The 14,730-nt window shown below is 56.8% G+C and overlaps 1 protein-coding gene across 2 annotated transcripts in view; it reads left to right on the plus strand.

Annotated features, from left to right (window-relative positions):
- NCS1 (neuronal calcium sensor 1) overlaps window positions 1-14,730 on the plus strand; it is a 51,987-nt gene that overhangs the window by 994 nt on the left and 36,263 nt on the right. The gene's annotated exons all lie outside the window — the stretch shown is intronic.

Genomic DNA, 14,730 nt, shown 5'->3' on the forward strand with positions numbered 1-14,730 from the left:
GGGGGGGGTTGGAGGCGTGGGGTGGTCTGGGCCATCTCAACAGGTCACCGTCCGGGGCCCCCCTAAGAGGAGGGTCTGCCCGTTTCGGACTTCTCCAGAGCTGGTCCAGTGTGTCTCTCCACTTGGCTCAACTTCACAACTGTCCGGTACCTTCGCATCTTCGGTTTCTCCATCACGGACTTCTCCCCTCCCTGCAGCCTCTTGGGGGGACACCCCAGCTTGCCAGGGGTTCATGGCACCGGGTCATGACCACATGCTCTTTTTTTGGGGGGGGACCGGGAGAAGGACGGCTGCATGGTCTGGAAGGGCTCCTGCCTGGGTGTGTGACTTGGAAGGGGGCACTGGCCTTGGGTGTGGGTTGGAGTTCAGACCCCATACCTGGGCAGCTGCGGGGGGCCAGCCCCTCTGCACTCTTCCCAGGGGCAGGAGATTGACTGCCAGCCTCCTGCGTTGATGGAGGCCTGGGAGGCAGCTTCTGGTGGTGCATTGCACAACCTCGGCCCCCCTCCCCCCTCCATCGGTCTTCTGGGCACGTTTGCAGGTCTGGCCAAGCCCACGCTTCAGCAACCTGCCCCTCGCCCCCACGTGCTTAGAACAAAGGGGGCTTTCCTGAGTGGGCGCTAGTCTGCTGGGAGGTACTGGTCCTTCTCCAGTGGAATTCTCCAGCGAGGAACTCACATCCCAGTAGCTGCTCCTTGAAGCGTGGAGGCTCCAAGGACTGGGACTCGGTCCTTACCGCTCTTACCCTCTTTCCTGGGGGGATGGGGGGAGCGGGGAGGTGGCCCAGTTTGGCTGCTCTGCTGTGAGACTTGCTGGGCCTTTCCTCAGGCTCTGTCCAGATGTGGGCCATAGGGGTCCTCAGGCTGGCTGCAGGTGGGACTTCCCAGGTTCCTGGGCCCAGGGAGGCAGAGGGCACCACGGGCTTTGACAGGAGTGGTGGGCTTGGGTTGAACCAGGGCGTCCCCATGCTGGTGGAGCAGGGGGGCCCACTGTGAGCTGAATGAAGCCAGGTTGCCTGCTTCCTGAGCATGTCACATGCTGAGCTCTTGGCATCATTAGTTCATAGAATCATCTTACACGCTGTGGGCACTGTTCCCAACCTCATTGACAGACAAGGAAACGAAGACTCAGAAAGGTGAAGTCCTGTGCCCAAGATCCACGGCCAGTCACCACATGGTGTCAGGACTCAAACTCCATCCGTCTCCAAAGTTATGCCCCTTGAAAGACCTCAGAACTCAGGCCGAGAAGTCAGGAGGGGCTTTTCTTCTGTGGGTCCCTGTCTGTTTGCTGCTATCAGCCCGTTGATGGTGGATTCTAAATGGGAAGGGGTTGGGGGGGAAGGTCATTTTGCTGCCCCCCCCCGCCCCCCCCCGGGCACATCTGTCAACTTTAGGAGAAGTTGAGTCAACAGGGCTTTGTTAGGAACGGGTCTGGTAGTGCTGAGCTGGCCTGGGCTATTTTTAAAGGCCTTTGGAGACATGGAACAGTTTTGATCAGAGAGAGTTAGCCGAGTACCTTCCTCTGTAGAGCCTTTATTAGGTGTGGGCTGGGGGAGGGGGCGGGGGGGTCACTGGCTTCCCGTCTGTCTCCCTTGCTGCTGCTTGGCACTTAGTAGGTCCACAGATATTTGTTGATGAAAAGTCTCCCGGCAGGAAAAGCAGAGAAAGCCTCCAGCTTGTCCTAAGGCCCCCAGATGGGCTTCCTTCTGATGGGCGCTGGAGCCATCTGCTCTGTGTTCCGGGGGCTCTGTGTGTGAGGTCAAGAGAGGAGCACTGAGCAAGGGCCGTCAGAGTCTGTGGGAGAGCTTGTTAAATTCCAAGTGCACCGCTTGCTTTGCGCTCCGATTTCTCAGTCCTGAGGTCTGGGCTGGGTCCAGGGCCTTGCGTCCTTGACAGGTGTTTGTCACGCAGATCTTGGTTCCCAAGAGCCCCATCTGAAGACCCACACTGGTTCTGGGGGGTCCTAGGCCACCTCGGGAGAGCACAGCTGGCTACAGTGCCCAGAGGGGAGCCCAGATGTTCACACCTGAGTCATCGCTGGCTGCCACCCTTGGTGGTGACTCTCCTCCTCCGTGGGAGAGACTGTCCTGGTGTGTGTGTGGCGGGGGTGTTTGGGCAGGAGGAAGTCTAAGACACATCTGGATGCAGCCTAACTAAAACCTTCCGGCTTTCAGCCTGAACACTGCAGAGGAGATTTTTTCCTCCTCTGCAGATGAGATTTTGTAAATCATCATGCCCCGTCGTGCAATCCTCCCCCTTCCTGGCACAGCTCATATGCAGGAGCAGCAGGAGGTTCGAGCCTGATGGGGGCCCCTGCCCAGCCGGGACTGGGAGAGCAAGAGTCAGTGTGGCCGGCAGCCCGGTTTCTTGGAGGCCTGGCCCACTGTCTTCCAGCTTGTTGGTGGGGCTGTTGTCAACCCTGCGTGCCCAGGCTGTGGGACAGGCCAGCCCCTCCCCTAAGTGACCCTCGGTTTCCTCATCTGCAAAATGGGTATGCTCATGGTACTTGGCTCCCAGGGGACGGAAGGCACCAACAGGGTAATTCCCTTATAGCCTAATACGTGGCCTTTTGTAAAGGGTCCTCCTTAAGGCGCGACAAACACTTGTCAAGGATGTAAGGATGCATGGGAGCAGTCGTTCCAAATGTCGCTTTGACTACACGATTCAGCTTCATCTTGAGTTGATCGTAAATACATCTTGTGGGCAAAGTTCATCTCTCCACACGGGGCATCTTCCCACAGCCCCGGACTTTGTGCCTGGCCCATAGGACGCAGAGAAAGGTGGGATCCTCGGTGAGCCCGAATCCTAGCAGCTTCTTGTTTTACCTGCAGTGGTCTCCCCACACCCCCACTTGGTAATTTCTGCTCTGCCCTCACCTGCCATTCATCGAGTGCTCGCTCGGGGTTGGGCGCCGACATTGAAACGGGAAGGAGAGGGATGTAACTCTTGCCTTCAGATGGAAACCAGCCAGATGGTCCAAAATACCAAGCTTATGGGGCTCGAGCCGTTTGTTGCGGTCTGAGCTGCATTGGTTTAAAGGTTTCTGGGCTCCAGCCAGGCGGCCCCAACAGACACACACCACCCCGCCTCCCTTCCTTAGCCTCTCCCTATGGTGCTCCCGGCACTCCCCAGGGACCCTCTGTCCAGGACCCGGAGGAGGTCGCCTGCTCCTTGTCGCTCTTGGTCAGCCCAGGCTCTGTCTTGACCTTGCTTGTCAACCTTGAGTCTCTGCAGCCTTTTTCCTGATGCCCAGAATGGTGCCCGGCACGTGGCACCTTGTGGAGGGGAGGAGCAACCGGGGGCGGGGGGAGGTCTGGGTAGCCGGCAGCTAATCCCTCTGCCACCCAGAGCCGAGAAGGGGACCCTCGTTCACGGTCAGGCGTCTGGGGTGAAGAGATACCGGGTGTCACCAGTTGGGCTCTTGTAACTCCCTGGCTTTGGGAAGGTCACACGAGGGTCCCTTCCTGTAAGAGAAGGAATATTCTCCGATGATCGCTCCCCCCACCCAGTGCTGCTCAGCCAGAGGGGGGCAAGACGTTGCCGTGGGGGGAGGCAGTACGTGGTACCCATCTGGGGACAAATGGGTCGGGCTGTGAAGGGCCCCACAGCCAGGCAAGGAATAAGCCACCCAGGAGAGGGAAGGCCCAGAGGGAGGAAGGCGGCTTCTGTAATCCTATGTATCCTGGGCACAAGAGGGTGGGACCAGGGAGGCCCGTTCCCTCTCTCCACTGGAGGGGAGATTGAACAGCAGCAAGAGGAGTTGAGGTTAGGGGCGTTACACTAAGGTGGGCTCTGGGCAAGAAACATCCACATCTGCTGTTAGGAAAGAACTCAGTATCCTGGAGAAGGGGGCTGCGTCCTCAGTCAGGCTCTGTGACCTTGGGCAGGTCACTTACCCTCTCTGAGCGCCGGCCCATTCATCTGTAACACCTGCCCATGTGACTCTGTGGATCCAAATGGGAGGATGCTTTGAGGTCCAGAGTGTGGGCCAGAAAGGGAAGGGGGGCTCTTTGGCAGCAGAGTCTCAGGGAGGATAGTGGGCCTCCAGGGCCAGATGTGCTGGGGTTCTGGCTCTTTCCTTGTGCACACCCCTTCTCACAGAGCTTCACTTTCCTCCTGTGGAAGATGAGCAGCCCAGAGGCCCCAGAGTTGGATTCACAGGCATGTGAAGGGTTTAGCACGGTGCCTGGTTCTGAGGGGACCCTTTAAACTTTTGGTAGCTTCAGTCCTAGGATCCTCTGTCTCCTAGAGCAGGGTGGGCCGAGTGGGTCTGCCGCCTGCCCCTTTGTGCAGAGAGAAGCAGAGGAGGCCAGAGAGGGGCAGGGACTTGTGGGGAGTCACAGAGCCCAGGCCTCCTCCTCACACCTGTTCTGGCTCTTTCTGCCTCCTCTGGCTCCTTCTGTCTCCAGCCCCAGCCCCACCCCACCCCAGAGATTCTGGCAGTGTGAGGTGAAAGCCCTTTCTCTTGGCCCCCCAACTTCCTCTCCTCCCAAGGCCAGACCTCGGCCCCTCTGGGCAGATCATGGGCAGCGGGCAATGCGGCTGGGGCTGGGCCAGGCTCATGTCACTCCTCACCAAGGGCCCCGAAGACCCTGGGAAGGGATTTGCACATTTTCTGAGATGGGTGGGGGGCCATGGAAGGAGGTGGTGGAGAAAGTTAGATGTGGGTTTGGAGAGTGTTCTTATCTATAGTCCAAGAATGGATTGGAGGAGGGGGTGGTCACGGTGATGAACTGGGTGTCAGTGGGGATGAGACAGATTCTGGGTGTATTTAGGAGGAAGATTCCATTGGACTTGGTGTGTAGGTTTCATTACCTTATACATTTGGGATTATATACTTTTTATTTTCTAACTTTTTTAAACCTGACAATTGTGAATGTTTGCTCATATCGTTAACTATTCTTTTAAAACATGATTTTTAAGGGGCGCCTGGGTGGCTCAGTTGGTTAAGCATCTGACTTGATCTCAGCTCAGGTCTTGATCTCATGGTCGTGGGTTGGAGCTCTGCGTTGGGCTCCACGCTGGGCATGGAGTCCACTTAAAAAAAAAAAGTTTAGGGGCGCCTGGGTGGCTCAGTCATTAAGCGTCTGCCTTTGGCTCAGGTCAGGATACCAGGGTCCTGGGATCGAGCCCCGCATCGGGCTCCCTGCCCGGTGGGAAGCCTGCTTCTCCCCCTGCCTGTGTTCCTGCTCTCACTGTCTCTCTCTCGTCAAATAAATAAAAATCTTAAAAAAAAAGTTTAAAACATGATTAAAAAAATAAAAAGCATGATTTTTTTTAATGGTGTATCATATGAATGCAACATTTTATTTGATCCCCTGCCATTGGATAGTTAGGTTGGTTGCTTCCTTCTTCCCTTCCTTCCTCCTCCTCCTCCTCCTTCTTCTTTTTGCCAATATCAGTAGTGCCGTGACAAACATTTTTCTCCTCAATCTTTGTATGAACATCTTTGCAATAAATTTTTGCATGTAGCTCTTCTTGGAAGATACATTCCCCAAAATGAGGCTGCGGAGTTAAAGCCTGGGGATGTCTTAAAAGGCTTTTGATAGAGGGGCGCCTGGGTGGCTCAGTCGTTAAGCGTCTGCCTTCGGCTCAGGTCATAGTCCCAGGGTCCTGGGATCGCGCCTCGCATCAGGCTCCCTGCTCGGTGGGAAGCCTGCTTCTCTCCTTCTCCCCCTGCTTGTGTTCCCTCCCTTGCTATGTCTCTGTCAAATAAATAAAATCTTTAAAAAAAAAAAAAAAGGCTTTTGATAGAAAAATAGTTAAATCACTCTTCAAAAAGTATGTTCCAATTTCCATTCTCAGCAAACATGGATGAGAGAGTGCCTCTTTCCCTGCATTCTTGCCAGCACTGAGTCTTACTGCTTTTCTTGATTACTGCTGATTTTGTGGGAAAGAAAAGAGTAGCTCACTCTTTCAATGTTCATTCTTTTGATTACTATTAAATAGGACCCTGGGATCTTTGAGGTAGAGGAGATTTTGGGATCATATAGTCCAAATTTTATTTTACAAATTTTATTTTATTTTATTTTACAAATGGAAAAATCAAGTACTGGAGAGATGAAGTGTTCCTCCCAAGGTTACAAGGCAAATACCAGGCAGAAACCCAGGACTGCTGGCTCTAAATGTTGGGGTGCTCCCCACTGTGCCATGATGGGTTGGCTCTTGGGGTTGAGACAGGGGTGTCTTGCTGTTTTCTGATTTGGTTCATCTTGTCCTAAATATCTCTTCCTCTCAGGCAAGGAAAAAAACCAGTATCAATTAAAAAGAGCATCCTTCTTACTGGCATTTTGAGATGTAACACTTTGCATGTCCTGGGTGTGGTCTATTTACCAGGGCAGAGAACGTCATAAATTTATGTGCCAGGTTTCCAGGTAACTTGAAATTGGGGTCAGATTCCCAGCTGAGGGCAGGACAGCAGAGCGTTGAGCGTTTGTGGGACAGCTTGCTGTCTTCTGGCTGTGACTCTGCCCAGCCCCTTGCCCCTCTGAGTTCTGGGCGTCTTGTGTGTGACATGGGGATGGACCACAGTGCTTTTCCCGACAGGTGGACACAGGGACTGGTGTGTAGTAAGTGCTCAGTAAATACTCTCACAGGAAAGAAGCTGCTAAGCTCTTCGTGTCAGGGAACGGCAGTCCTTGGCCACCCCCTGGGTGGTCACAGGGTGAGCAGTCACAAGCCCTTGGATAAATTGGGAGTGAGTGGCAAATGTGATGGCCTCTGTATTTGGCCCAGCTGGTTGGCAGCAGGATCATTCTGCATTGGGCTCCTGGCTCACTGAGCTGGGGAGGGAGGACAGGCTCTGGAATGCTGGACTTCAGGTCCCTGCATGGACGTAGCCTTGGAGGGCCAGAGAGACACCTGCCTGGGCTTCAGTCCCAGAACCCTCAGCCTGGACAGTCCCCGTGGAGTCCCCAGTGCCCCTGGGACTCAATTTCCCTTTCTGTACGATGTTCAGATTTCCAGCTGGTGAGACTTCTGTGGGGCAGCTACACCGAGGCCCCAGGGACAGAGCGTGCCGGGCTCTGGTGTCTGCTGACCTGGGATCATGGGCTGTCTCGGCCGCAGACACAGTTCTTAATTTCTCGTGTCTCGGTTTTATCATCTGCGAATTGGGGCTGTTGTGGGTGAGGTTAGGGATCGTGGAGACAGGAATCTGACGGCTCATGAGTGATGAGGGCGAATCTGTAATCAACATCGTGGAAGGATCAGAGGCCGTCTCTGCCGGACCCAGCTCAGGGTTCACACGCACCCATCGCCAGCTCCTCCCAGGAATCCTGGGTGGTGCTCGCTTACAGATGAGAAACTGAGGCTCACAGCGGAGCAGGGTGGGCCCAAGGCCACCCATCTGGTGAGTGATGCAGGTGGTGTTTGATCCCGGGTCGGGGTGAGGGGGTGGGGGGCGGGCCCTTGTGGGTGAGGGTGCCGAGAAGCTGCCTTGGAGGTGTGTGGGCGATCGTGAGCCAGCGTGGGTGCCCGGTGTGGGCGTGTGGTGGGGCGGGGGCTTGGGTCACGTGTGCGAGCCCCGGTTCGCGTGGGCGTGCTCCGGGCATGTGTGGGTGAGACGGCCCGTCTGTGCCCGCGCGTGCGCGTGCTGGTGTGTGTGAGGGCAGCTCTGCGCAGGTTGTAAATGCAGATGCGCCTGGCGGGGGGGGGGGGGGGGGGGGGGGGGGGGGGAAGCTTGGGCGGGAGGCATAGATGGGCCCGGAGACCTGAGTCAGAAGCCGGGGGCGCAGTTGCTGAGCTCTGGGACCAGACAACCTGGCTGCCGCTTCTCACCCTCCTGCCCTCACCACGGTGCTCTGTGGGAGCCCATCTGTCCTGGGGCGCTGGGGGGATTGGGGAGGGATAGCAGAAGTGACAGCCCCCATTTACCAAGTGAGCATGCTGAGCGGTGAGTACTGAGTACAGATCTACCGCCCTGTGGTCTCACCACAACCCTGGGAGTAGGGACTATGGTGCCCATTTTACAGGTGAAGAAAAAGAGGCCCAGGCAGATTCAGAGACATGCCCATGGCTTCCCAGACAGTCAGTGGCCACATTGGGGCCCAGGCTCAAATCTTTGTCTGGCAAAGCAATGCCCCTCCCTCTATGTGCCTGGCTCCTACAATCTGTGAGCCTTATAACCTTAGAGCTGCTGAGTAGGGTAGTGAGCACCCCATCATTGGAGGCATTCAGGCAGCTGTTCATCAGATACTGGCTGGACATCCCAGATTCCTGGGCTGGAGGTGAGGTTAGACAGTGGGTAGGATCCTTCCAGCTTCATAGCTTTACACGTGGCCCTACTGGTTCCAGATGTTTCGCCTCTTGCAAGGGATTTGGGGCAGCCTCGGCTTGGCTCGGAAGGCAGCAGGCGAGCAGTTGTGAGAAGTCCAGGGGACATCGGTAGGATTGGGCATCAGGGGGCTGCCCCACCCCAGGCCTCTGAGGCTTTCTCAGCCTCTGCCTGTCCCAGGGGAGGCTCCAATGCTCACTAGGTGCCCAGTGCTGTGCTCACCTCATGGGATCCTCCCAGCCTGTGGGCTCAGGAGTGGTGTGTCCCACTGTCCAGTGTTGGCACCATCCCTGCTCTTGGGGAGCCTGTAGGCTGGGGCTGTGAAGCAGGAGGCAGCCCGAGGATAAGGCCATGGAGATCAACAGGATACACCTGGAGTGCCCCCAGCCGTCCTGCCTTGCCCGTGCCTGGCATGGCCAGGGTGCCTCAAGAAACATCTGTTGGACAAAGTGGGAGACCACAGGTGCAGTGTGAGGCTCAGGGACACAACAGAGGGGACCTCAGGGGCTGGAGGCCTGGCAGCAGCACCCCGCGCGACTGTAAGCTTCTTGAGGGTTGGGACATTCGTGGTGGATTTGTTTTTTGTGCAGTGCCCGACCTGGAGCCATGCACAGGGCAGGCCTGTGAACACCTCTGTATAAGAGTCTGGGCTTTCCAAAGTGTATGTGTTGCTTTGTTTTGGTCCTCCGCTGACCAGGGTGGGACCTGCTTGTCCTCCTGACCTGCAATCAGATGGGGTGGGGTAGGAGGGGATGGATCTCCAGGTTGGAGTCTGGGGTCCTCATTCTAGCCCGACTTGCTGTGGCTTTTAGCTGCCCCTTCAGGGTCTCCATTTCTCCAGTGTCCCGTGTCTATGTGATGGGGAGTCACCTTTTCTTAGCCTGATGATATCCTGATGGGGCCACCCAGGGGGCAGTGCTCCCCACCTACTGAGTCCATGCTGGGGGGTGCCCAGGAAGGGGTGCTGGGCAGCTGCTGGCTCTGGCACTCCTGGTCTCATGCGGTGGCACCAGGAAGCTGATGGGGCGTCCAGGCCACCGTGCTCCGGATTCCCTGGCAGGGGAGAAGGAGGAGGGCGGGAGGAATGTGGCTTTGAGGAATGTTTAACCCAAAGCAGAAATAGCACTCTCCTTTTTTTATTTTAGGCTTGGGTTTTCAGCTAGGAAGTGGGCTCAGAGTACCATTCTCTCTCTCTCCCTCTCTCTCTCCCCAGCCTCCCCAGCGCCCCCACCACTCTAGCCTTTTGGGGACAGAAGGTGGCCTCTTTTAAAAAAAAAAACAAAAACAACTAAGAAGCTGCTGTGGGAACCAGAAAGGTCCTGGATTTGGCAGCAGATGGAGCTGGGTTCAGATCCCTCGTTCTCCACCTCCCAGCCCTGTGGCCACTTCCTACCCTGACCCTCTGCTTTGTCTTCTGTGGAACTGGAGGGTCAGGGGACGGCGACGTGAGTGGAGATGGCTTGTCTGAGGTGTCATGTCAGGCGCTCCTGCTCGGGGAGCAGCAAGGCCTGGGGGAGAAGCCCGGCCCCTCTCCTGAGCTCTGGGACCTTGGCCAAGCTCCTTCCCTCAGGCCTCCTTACTTCACCTGTAAAATGGGCAGATGATGATAATCCCACCTCCCAGGATTGTGGCTGGAATGAGTGTGAAAATATTGGCATAAGGGCCTGCTGGGTCCCCAAGCTCCTGCACCCCTCCTCTGAGCCCGGGTGGCCTCACACAGGCCTGCTGTCAGGTTGAATGAGGGTCCGTGCCCTGGGCGAGGGGCAGCTCGGGGGCGCTCTTCACCTGGCCCTCCACGTGTGGCAGCTCCCCGGCAGCCTCTCCGAGGGAGGTGCCCAGGGACCGGCCTGTGGCCTCCCAAGACCAGGTGGCGAGGACACCTTCAGCTCTCTCATTCAGCTGTGAGCACCCTGAGGACAGACTCATCTCATTGCGGGGGTCACCGCTGTCCCCCTGGCTCCTAGAACAGAGCCTGGCGCATATCCGTTGGAACGAACAAGCAAATATGGAAAGGAAGAAGCTAACGAGTGAGCGGAGCGGCTCACCCATCTCGGGTCTGTGCTCTCTGCTCCTGTCTGGCCCCCTCCGACCTCCTGGGCTGGGGCTGGGGGGCCTGCCCTGTCTGGGGGCGTCCTGAGAAGTCAGGCGCGGGGAGGCTGGGCCCCAGCAAGTCAGGCCTGGCAAGGACCTCCCCGGGGCTGGGGACATGAGGAGGGGTCCAGCCAGCCAACACGGCCCCTCCTTGCAGCCCCCCCCCCCCCCCCCCCCGCCGCTCCTGTCTTTTTGTAGGAACCAAGAGATTCCTGTTCAAAGGCAGGAGATGGGGCTATTTTTGGCACTGTGGGGGAAAAAGCGAATGCTTCCCTTCTGTTCAAAAGTATATGGTGTGTGTGCTGGGCAGACGAGGCGCTCGACGGGGCTCAAAGCCCGTGCTGCTGGGCTTCTGCCCCCCGGCCCCCAGGGTCCTGCTTCCTGTCCAGACCTCAGCAGCTCACACGGCTGCGGTGGGTGATTATTATTTCCAGACTGCCCGTGATGAGGCCCTTGCTGGGCCTGAGTGGTACATGATCTTAATTAAAACTAACAGCAGCCCTCAAAATAAAGGAGAGGAGCCCACTAGCTGCTCTTACCTTGATTTGGGTTTCCTCGACTCGGGCTCTGTGGAGCTGGGGGTGCTTGTGAGAAGGAGGCCCAGCCGGCGGGGGGAGAAGGGCTAGAGGCCCTGGGTGCCCGTGTGGGGTGAATTCAGCCAAGGGTATCCCCGGGCCACCTTGCCGCTCTTTACTTCCAGATGCAGAAAGCCTTTGTGGGATGAATGCCTCATGCCAGGTCCTGTGGGTGCCAGGATGCAGGGCAGACGGATGGATGGATTTCTGGCCTTCCTGGCATTTGCAGTTGGGTGGGGAAATGGGTAGGAGACTAGGATAAGCATCAAGACAGGGCATTCCACAATGCTGTGGGAGGCTACTGGGTTGGGGGTGCATCTGGGAGGGCTTCCTGGAAAAGGTGATGTTTCGGTTGAAACCTGAGGGTAGGGTTGCCAGCCATAATAAACAGTTATTCATTATTTATTCGAAATCCAGATTTAACCAGGCATGCTGTATTTTTATGTGCTAAATTAGCTGGCCCTACCTGAAGCTGAGAAGGAGCAAAGAGGTTTTTGGGGTAGTTTATGGGAGATGCTGAGAGTGTTTCAGGCAGAAGGAACAGCGTGTTCCAGGTCTGGAGGCATCTAGGTGTGGCAACTCTGAGGACCTAGAGAGGGTGCAGTGGCCAGAGTGGAGAGGAGATGCATGGTAAGGCAGAGGTATGGTGAGTTAGCCCCCTGGAGGGGCTGCCGACCAGCAGGGAGGGGCCCCACCTGGAGGGAGCCCTGCTGGGGGCCAATCTTGGGAACCAGGTGAGCCTTGTGAAGGCCCAGGGACACTAGGGGAGATGGGTGTCCACCTTGGCCCGAGGAGGCACCCGCAGGTGAAGTGGTCATGGCCTCCGTCTGGCCTCCGGTGGGTTCCGGCCAGGCTGACGGGCGTGTGGCTGTGCCTGTCTGTGCCCCACTGCTGCTTGGCGTCCCAGGGCTGGGGTCCTCCTGCTGCCCAGGACCAGGATAAGGACAGGACAAGTCACTTCTGTGCGGAGGCCAGGTCAAGGCCACCCTCTGCTCTTGGTTCTTAAAGGGCCAGAGCCGGAGCCCGCAGTGCTGCTGGCTGCCAGAGTGCCTGGGGCTCCAGCCCCCACTCAGCAGCCCCGGGGACGCTGCGGGAGCTGGGCCACCCTAGTGGGGCTCAGGTGCGGCTGGCTGGTCGCTCTCAGTGGGGGATTTGCCACCTCTTGGGCAGGAAGGGGAGGGAGGGGTGCTGGCGGGGGAGGTGGGGCGGGGTCCTGCTGACCCCGTGACCACCCGGTTTCCATTCCTGTACAGCCCCTGCTTGGTCTCTGCCAGTGTCCTCTCTAGCTCCCCGGTCTGGGGGGGGCTTGCACCTTCGCTGGGTCTCTCAGGGCCCCTCCCCCACTGCTGTTCTGAAGTTTCCTTGCTCTGGGGCTTGTGACCTTATCAAGGGCTCTGACTGACCTGGCTTCTGCCTGAGCGGGGACGGAGACCAGCCCAGCATGTCCCCACCCCCTCCCAGGTCTGGGGATGAGGCAGGGAAGTGGGGGATGCTGGGGTAGGCAGATGCCACATACCCCACAGGTCCTAGGACAGGGCTTCTTGCACCCCCTCCCCCAATCCCAGGCGCCCTTGTTAGTGGCTCTGGTCATCTTGTCTTGTCTGTGGGTGCTGTGACACCTTTATTAATAATAGTAGCAGTTGTTAACATTTTGGGGCCCTTGCTGTGCTCCATCTGCCTGGACCACATCGTGCTTCTTCTGGCCAATTCCTTGTTCCAGTGAGCCGTGGCTTCTTGTGGTCCCCTGAGCTCACCACACTCTGTGTCATCTCCGGAAAGCCCTCTCCCTTCTTCTTTGCCTGCTGAGACCTGCCCATCCTTTCGATGTCAGCCTATGCACCCTTTCCCCAGGGAGCAGCCCTGACCCCCTGAGTGGGCCAGGATCCCACTTTGCACACCTGGTTAGACAGCCAAGCTGTTGCGTGCTTATGTCCGTCTCTCCTGTTCATCAGAGACTCGGGGACAGAGACCTGTGTCTGGGTCAGTGCTGTGTTCCGGAGCCCAGCGCAGGGCCTGGTCGATATGCTGCTCAGCAATTAATTATTGGGTGAATGAAGGGGTAAAGGAAATCCCATTTGTTCTTCCTTCCTTCCTTTCTTTTTTTGAGAGAAGAGGGAGGGAGGGAGGGAAGGTAGAAGGGAGAGGGAGTAGAGAGAGAGAGAGAGAGAGGAGTGCCCAAGAGTGCGGCCATCAGAGCAAGCCCATTAATGAGCCAGACGGAATACCTTGAGTTCTAGAAAGTAAAAGCAGGTGCGTCTACTTCCCCACCTAAAACAAGCATGACACACACATGCATTCTCCAAGAGCAGATACACACTGAGCACCTACTATGTACCGGATGCTGTTTTATGGCTGTGACTTAGGCAGACACAGATCCTGCCCCATGGAGCCCCCGGCCGCTGAGGAAAGACAAAATCAGATAATGCAGGCAGGCGGAAAGACCAGAACAAAACCATTCCCCCCGCTGTCCAGGCTTTCCCCTGTGTATGTAGCCAGGGTAGGTTTTATCCTCAATCTCCTGATGAGGAAACCGAGCCTCAGAGAGATTAACTGACTTGTCCAGTGTCACACAACTGGAACGTGGGAGGGCTGGGATTGGGACCTGTGAGTGTCCCTTGGTGTGGGTCCCTCGACCAAAGCAAGTTGTTAATAGATCAGCAGATATTGAGAACCTTTGCTTCCCAGCCCCGGTGGCCCTTTGCTGGGGAGTCAGAGAAGCCAAAGATTCGGTGCCTCTTCAAGGGCCCCAGATGATGCAGTTCAGGAGTCAGGCAGGAAGGTAACTCCCAGAATGCATTTTTGTGATGTTTGAAATGCTGTACTTCTCCAGCAAGTTCTGGACTCACACGGACCCTGGTTCTGGTCCCAGCCTCGCTGCAGACTGAGGTTGGTCCTTGGGCAAGTGGCTTCACCTCTAGAAGCCTCAGTCTCCTGATCTGTAGAAGGGGGATGCAAAGTCCTTGTCCCACAGCCTCGTTCGGGCAGTGAATGAGATGAATGCCTGCCACGTGCTTAAGCGCAGGTGGGCATGCAGTGAATGCTAAGGGAGACGTTTTTGCACCTGGAAGCCACAAGACAAAGTACATCTTTTTGCAGTTTTAAGAATTTTAGGGGGAAAAGTTATTTAACAGATAGAAATTAAAATCAATGTGTTTTATAACTTTATTTTTAGGGTAAAATAAATGTGTATAAATGATGGAGCAGAATGCAAAACTCGTGGGAATATCTGAGCCGGAACGTACCAGCCCTCTGCCTCAGAGGCTCTGGGGAGGGCACCTTTGGGGAGCCCCTGCACTCCTCCCCACGTGGCCCTTCTCCAGGGACCAAGCACTTTCATCTCCTCGTGAGCCGGTGGGAGTGAGCATTCTTAACCCATTTGTCAGATGAGAAAACTGAGACGTGACCAGAAAGACACACATCACGCTTTAGCTGGCAAATCTGAATGTGGGAAGGTCTCAGCGTCCAGGAGAAAGGTGGAACCTGGAGCCTGGTTCTCAGGGGCCGGACCAGCGAGGGGCACTTTGACGGGCAGGAGCCGCTGCTCCCTGCTGGGCCATGAACCTCGCACCCCAGGCGCCCAGGGCCCGGCCGACTGCAGGTGCTCAGCGAGGGCTTGCCACGGCCTGTGGGGCTCGGCGGGTGGCCCCCTCCCTGGGAACGACCATCCAGGCTAAAGCCGTCTTGTGCACGGGCTTCAGAGTTGGAGGGACCTGGGCGCCCACCTCCACTCCTCCACCACTGACTGTGACCTCGGACGGGTGCCTTCGCCTCTTCACCAGCTGGGTGGGCT

The sequence above is a fragment of the Phoca vitulina genome, unplaced genomic scaffold (genome assembly GCF_004348235.1).
Source record: "Phoca vitulina isolate PV1807 unplaced genomic scaffold, GSC_HSeal_1.0 scaffold21, whole genome shotgun sequence".
Taxonomy (NCBI): domain Eukaryota; kingdom Metazoa; phylum Chordata; class Mammalia; order Carnivora; family Phocidae; genus Phoca; species Phoca vitulina.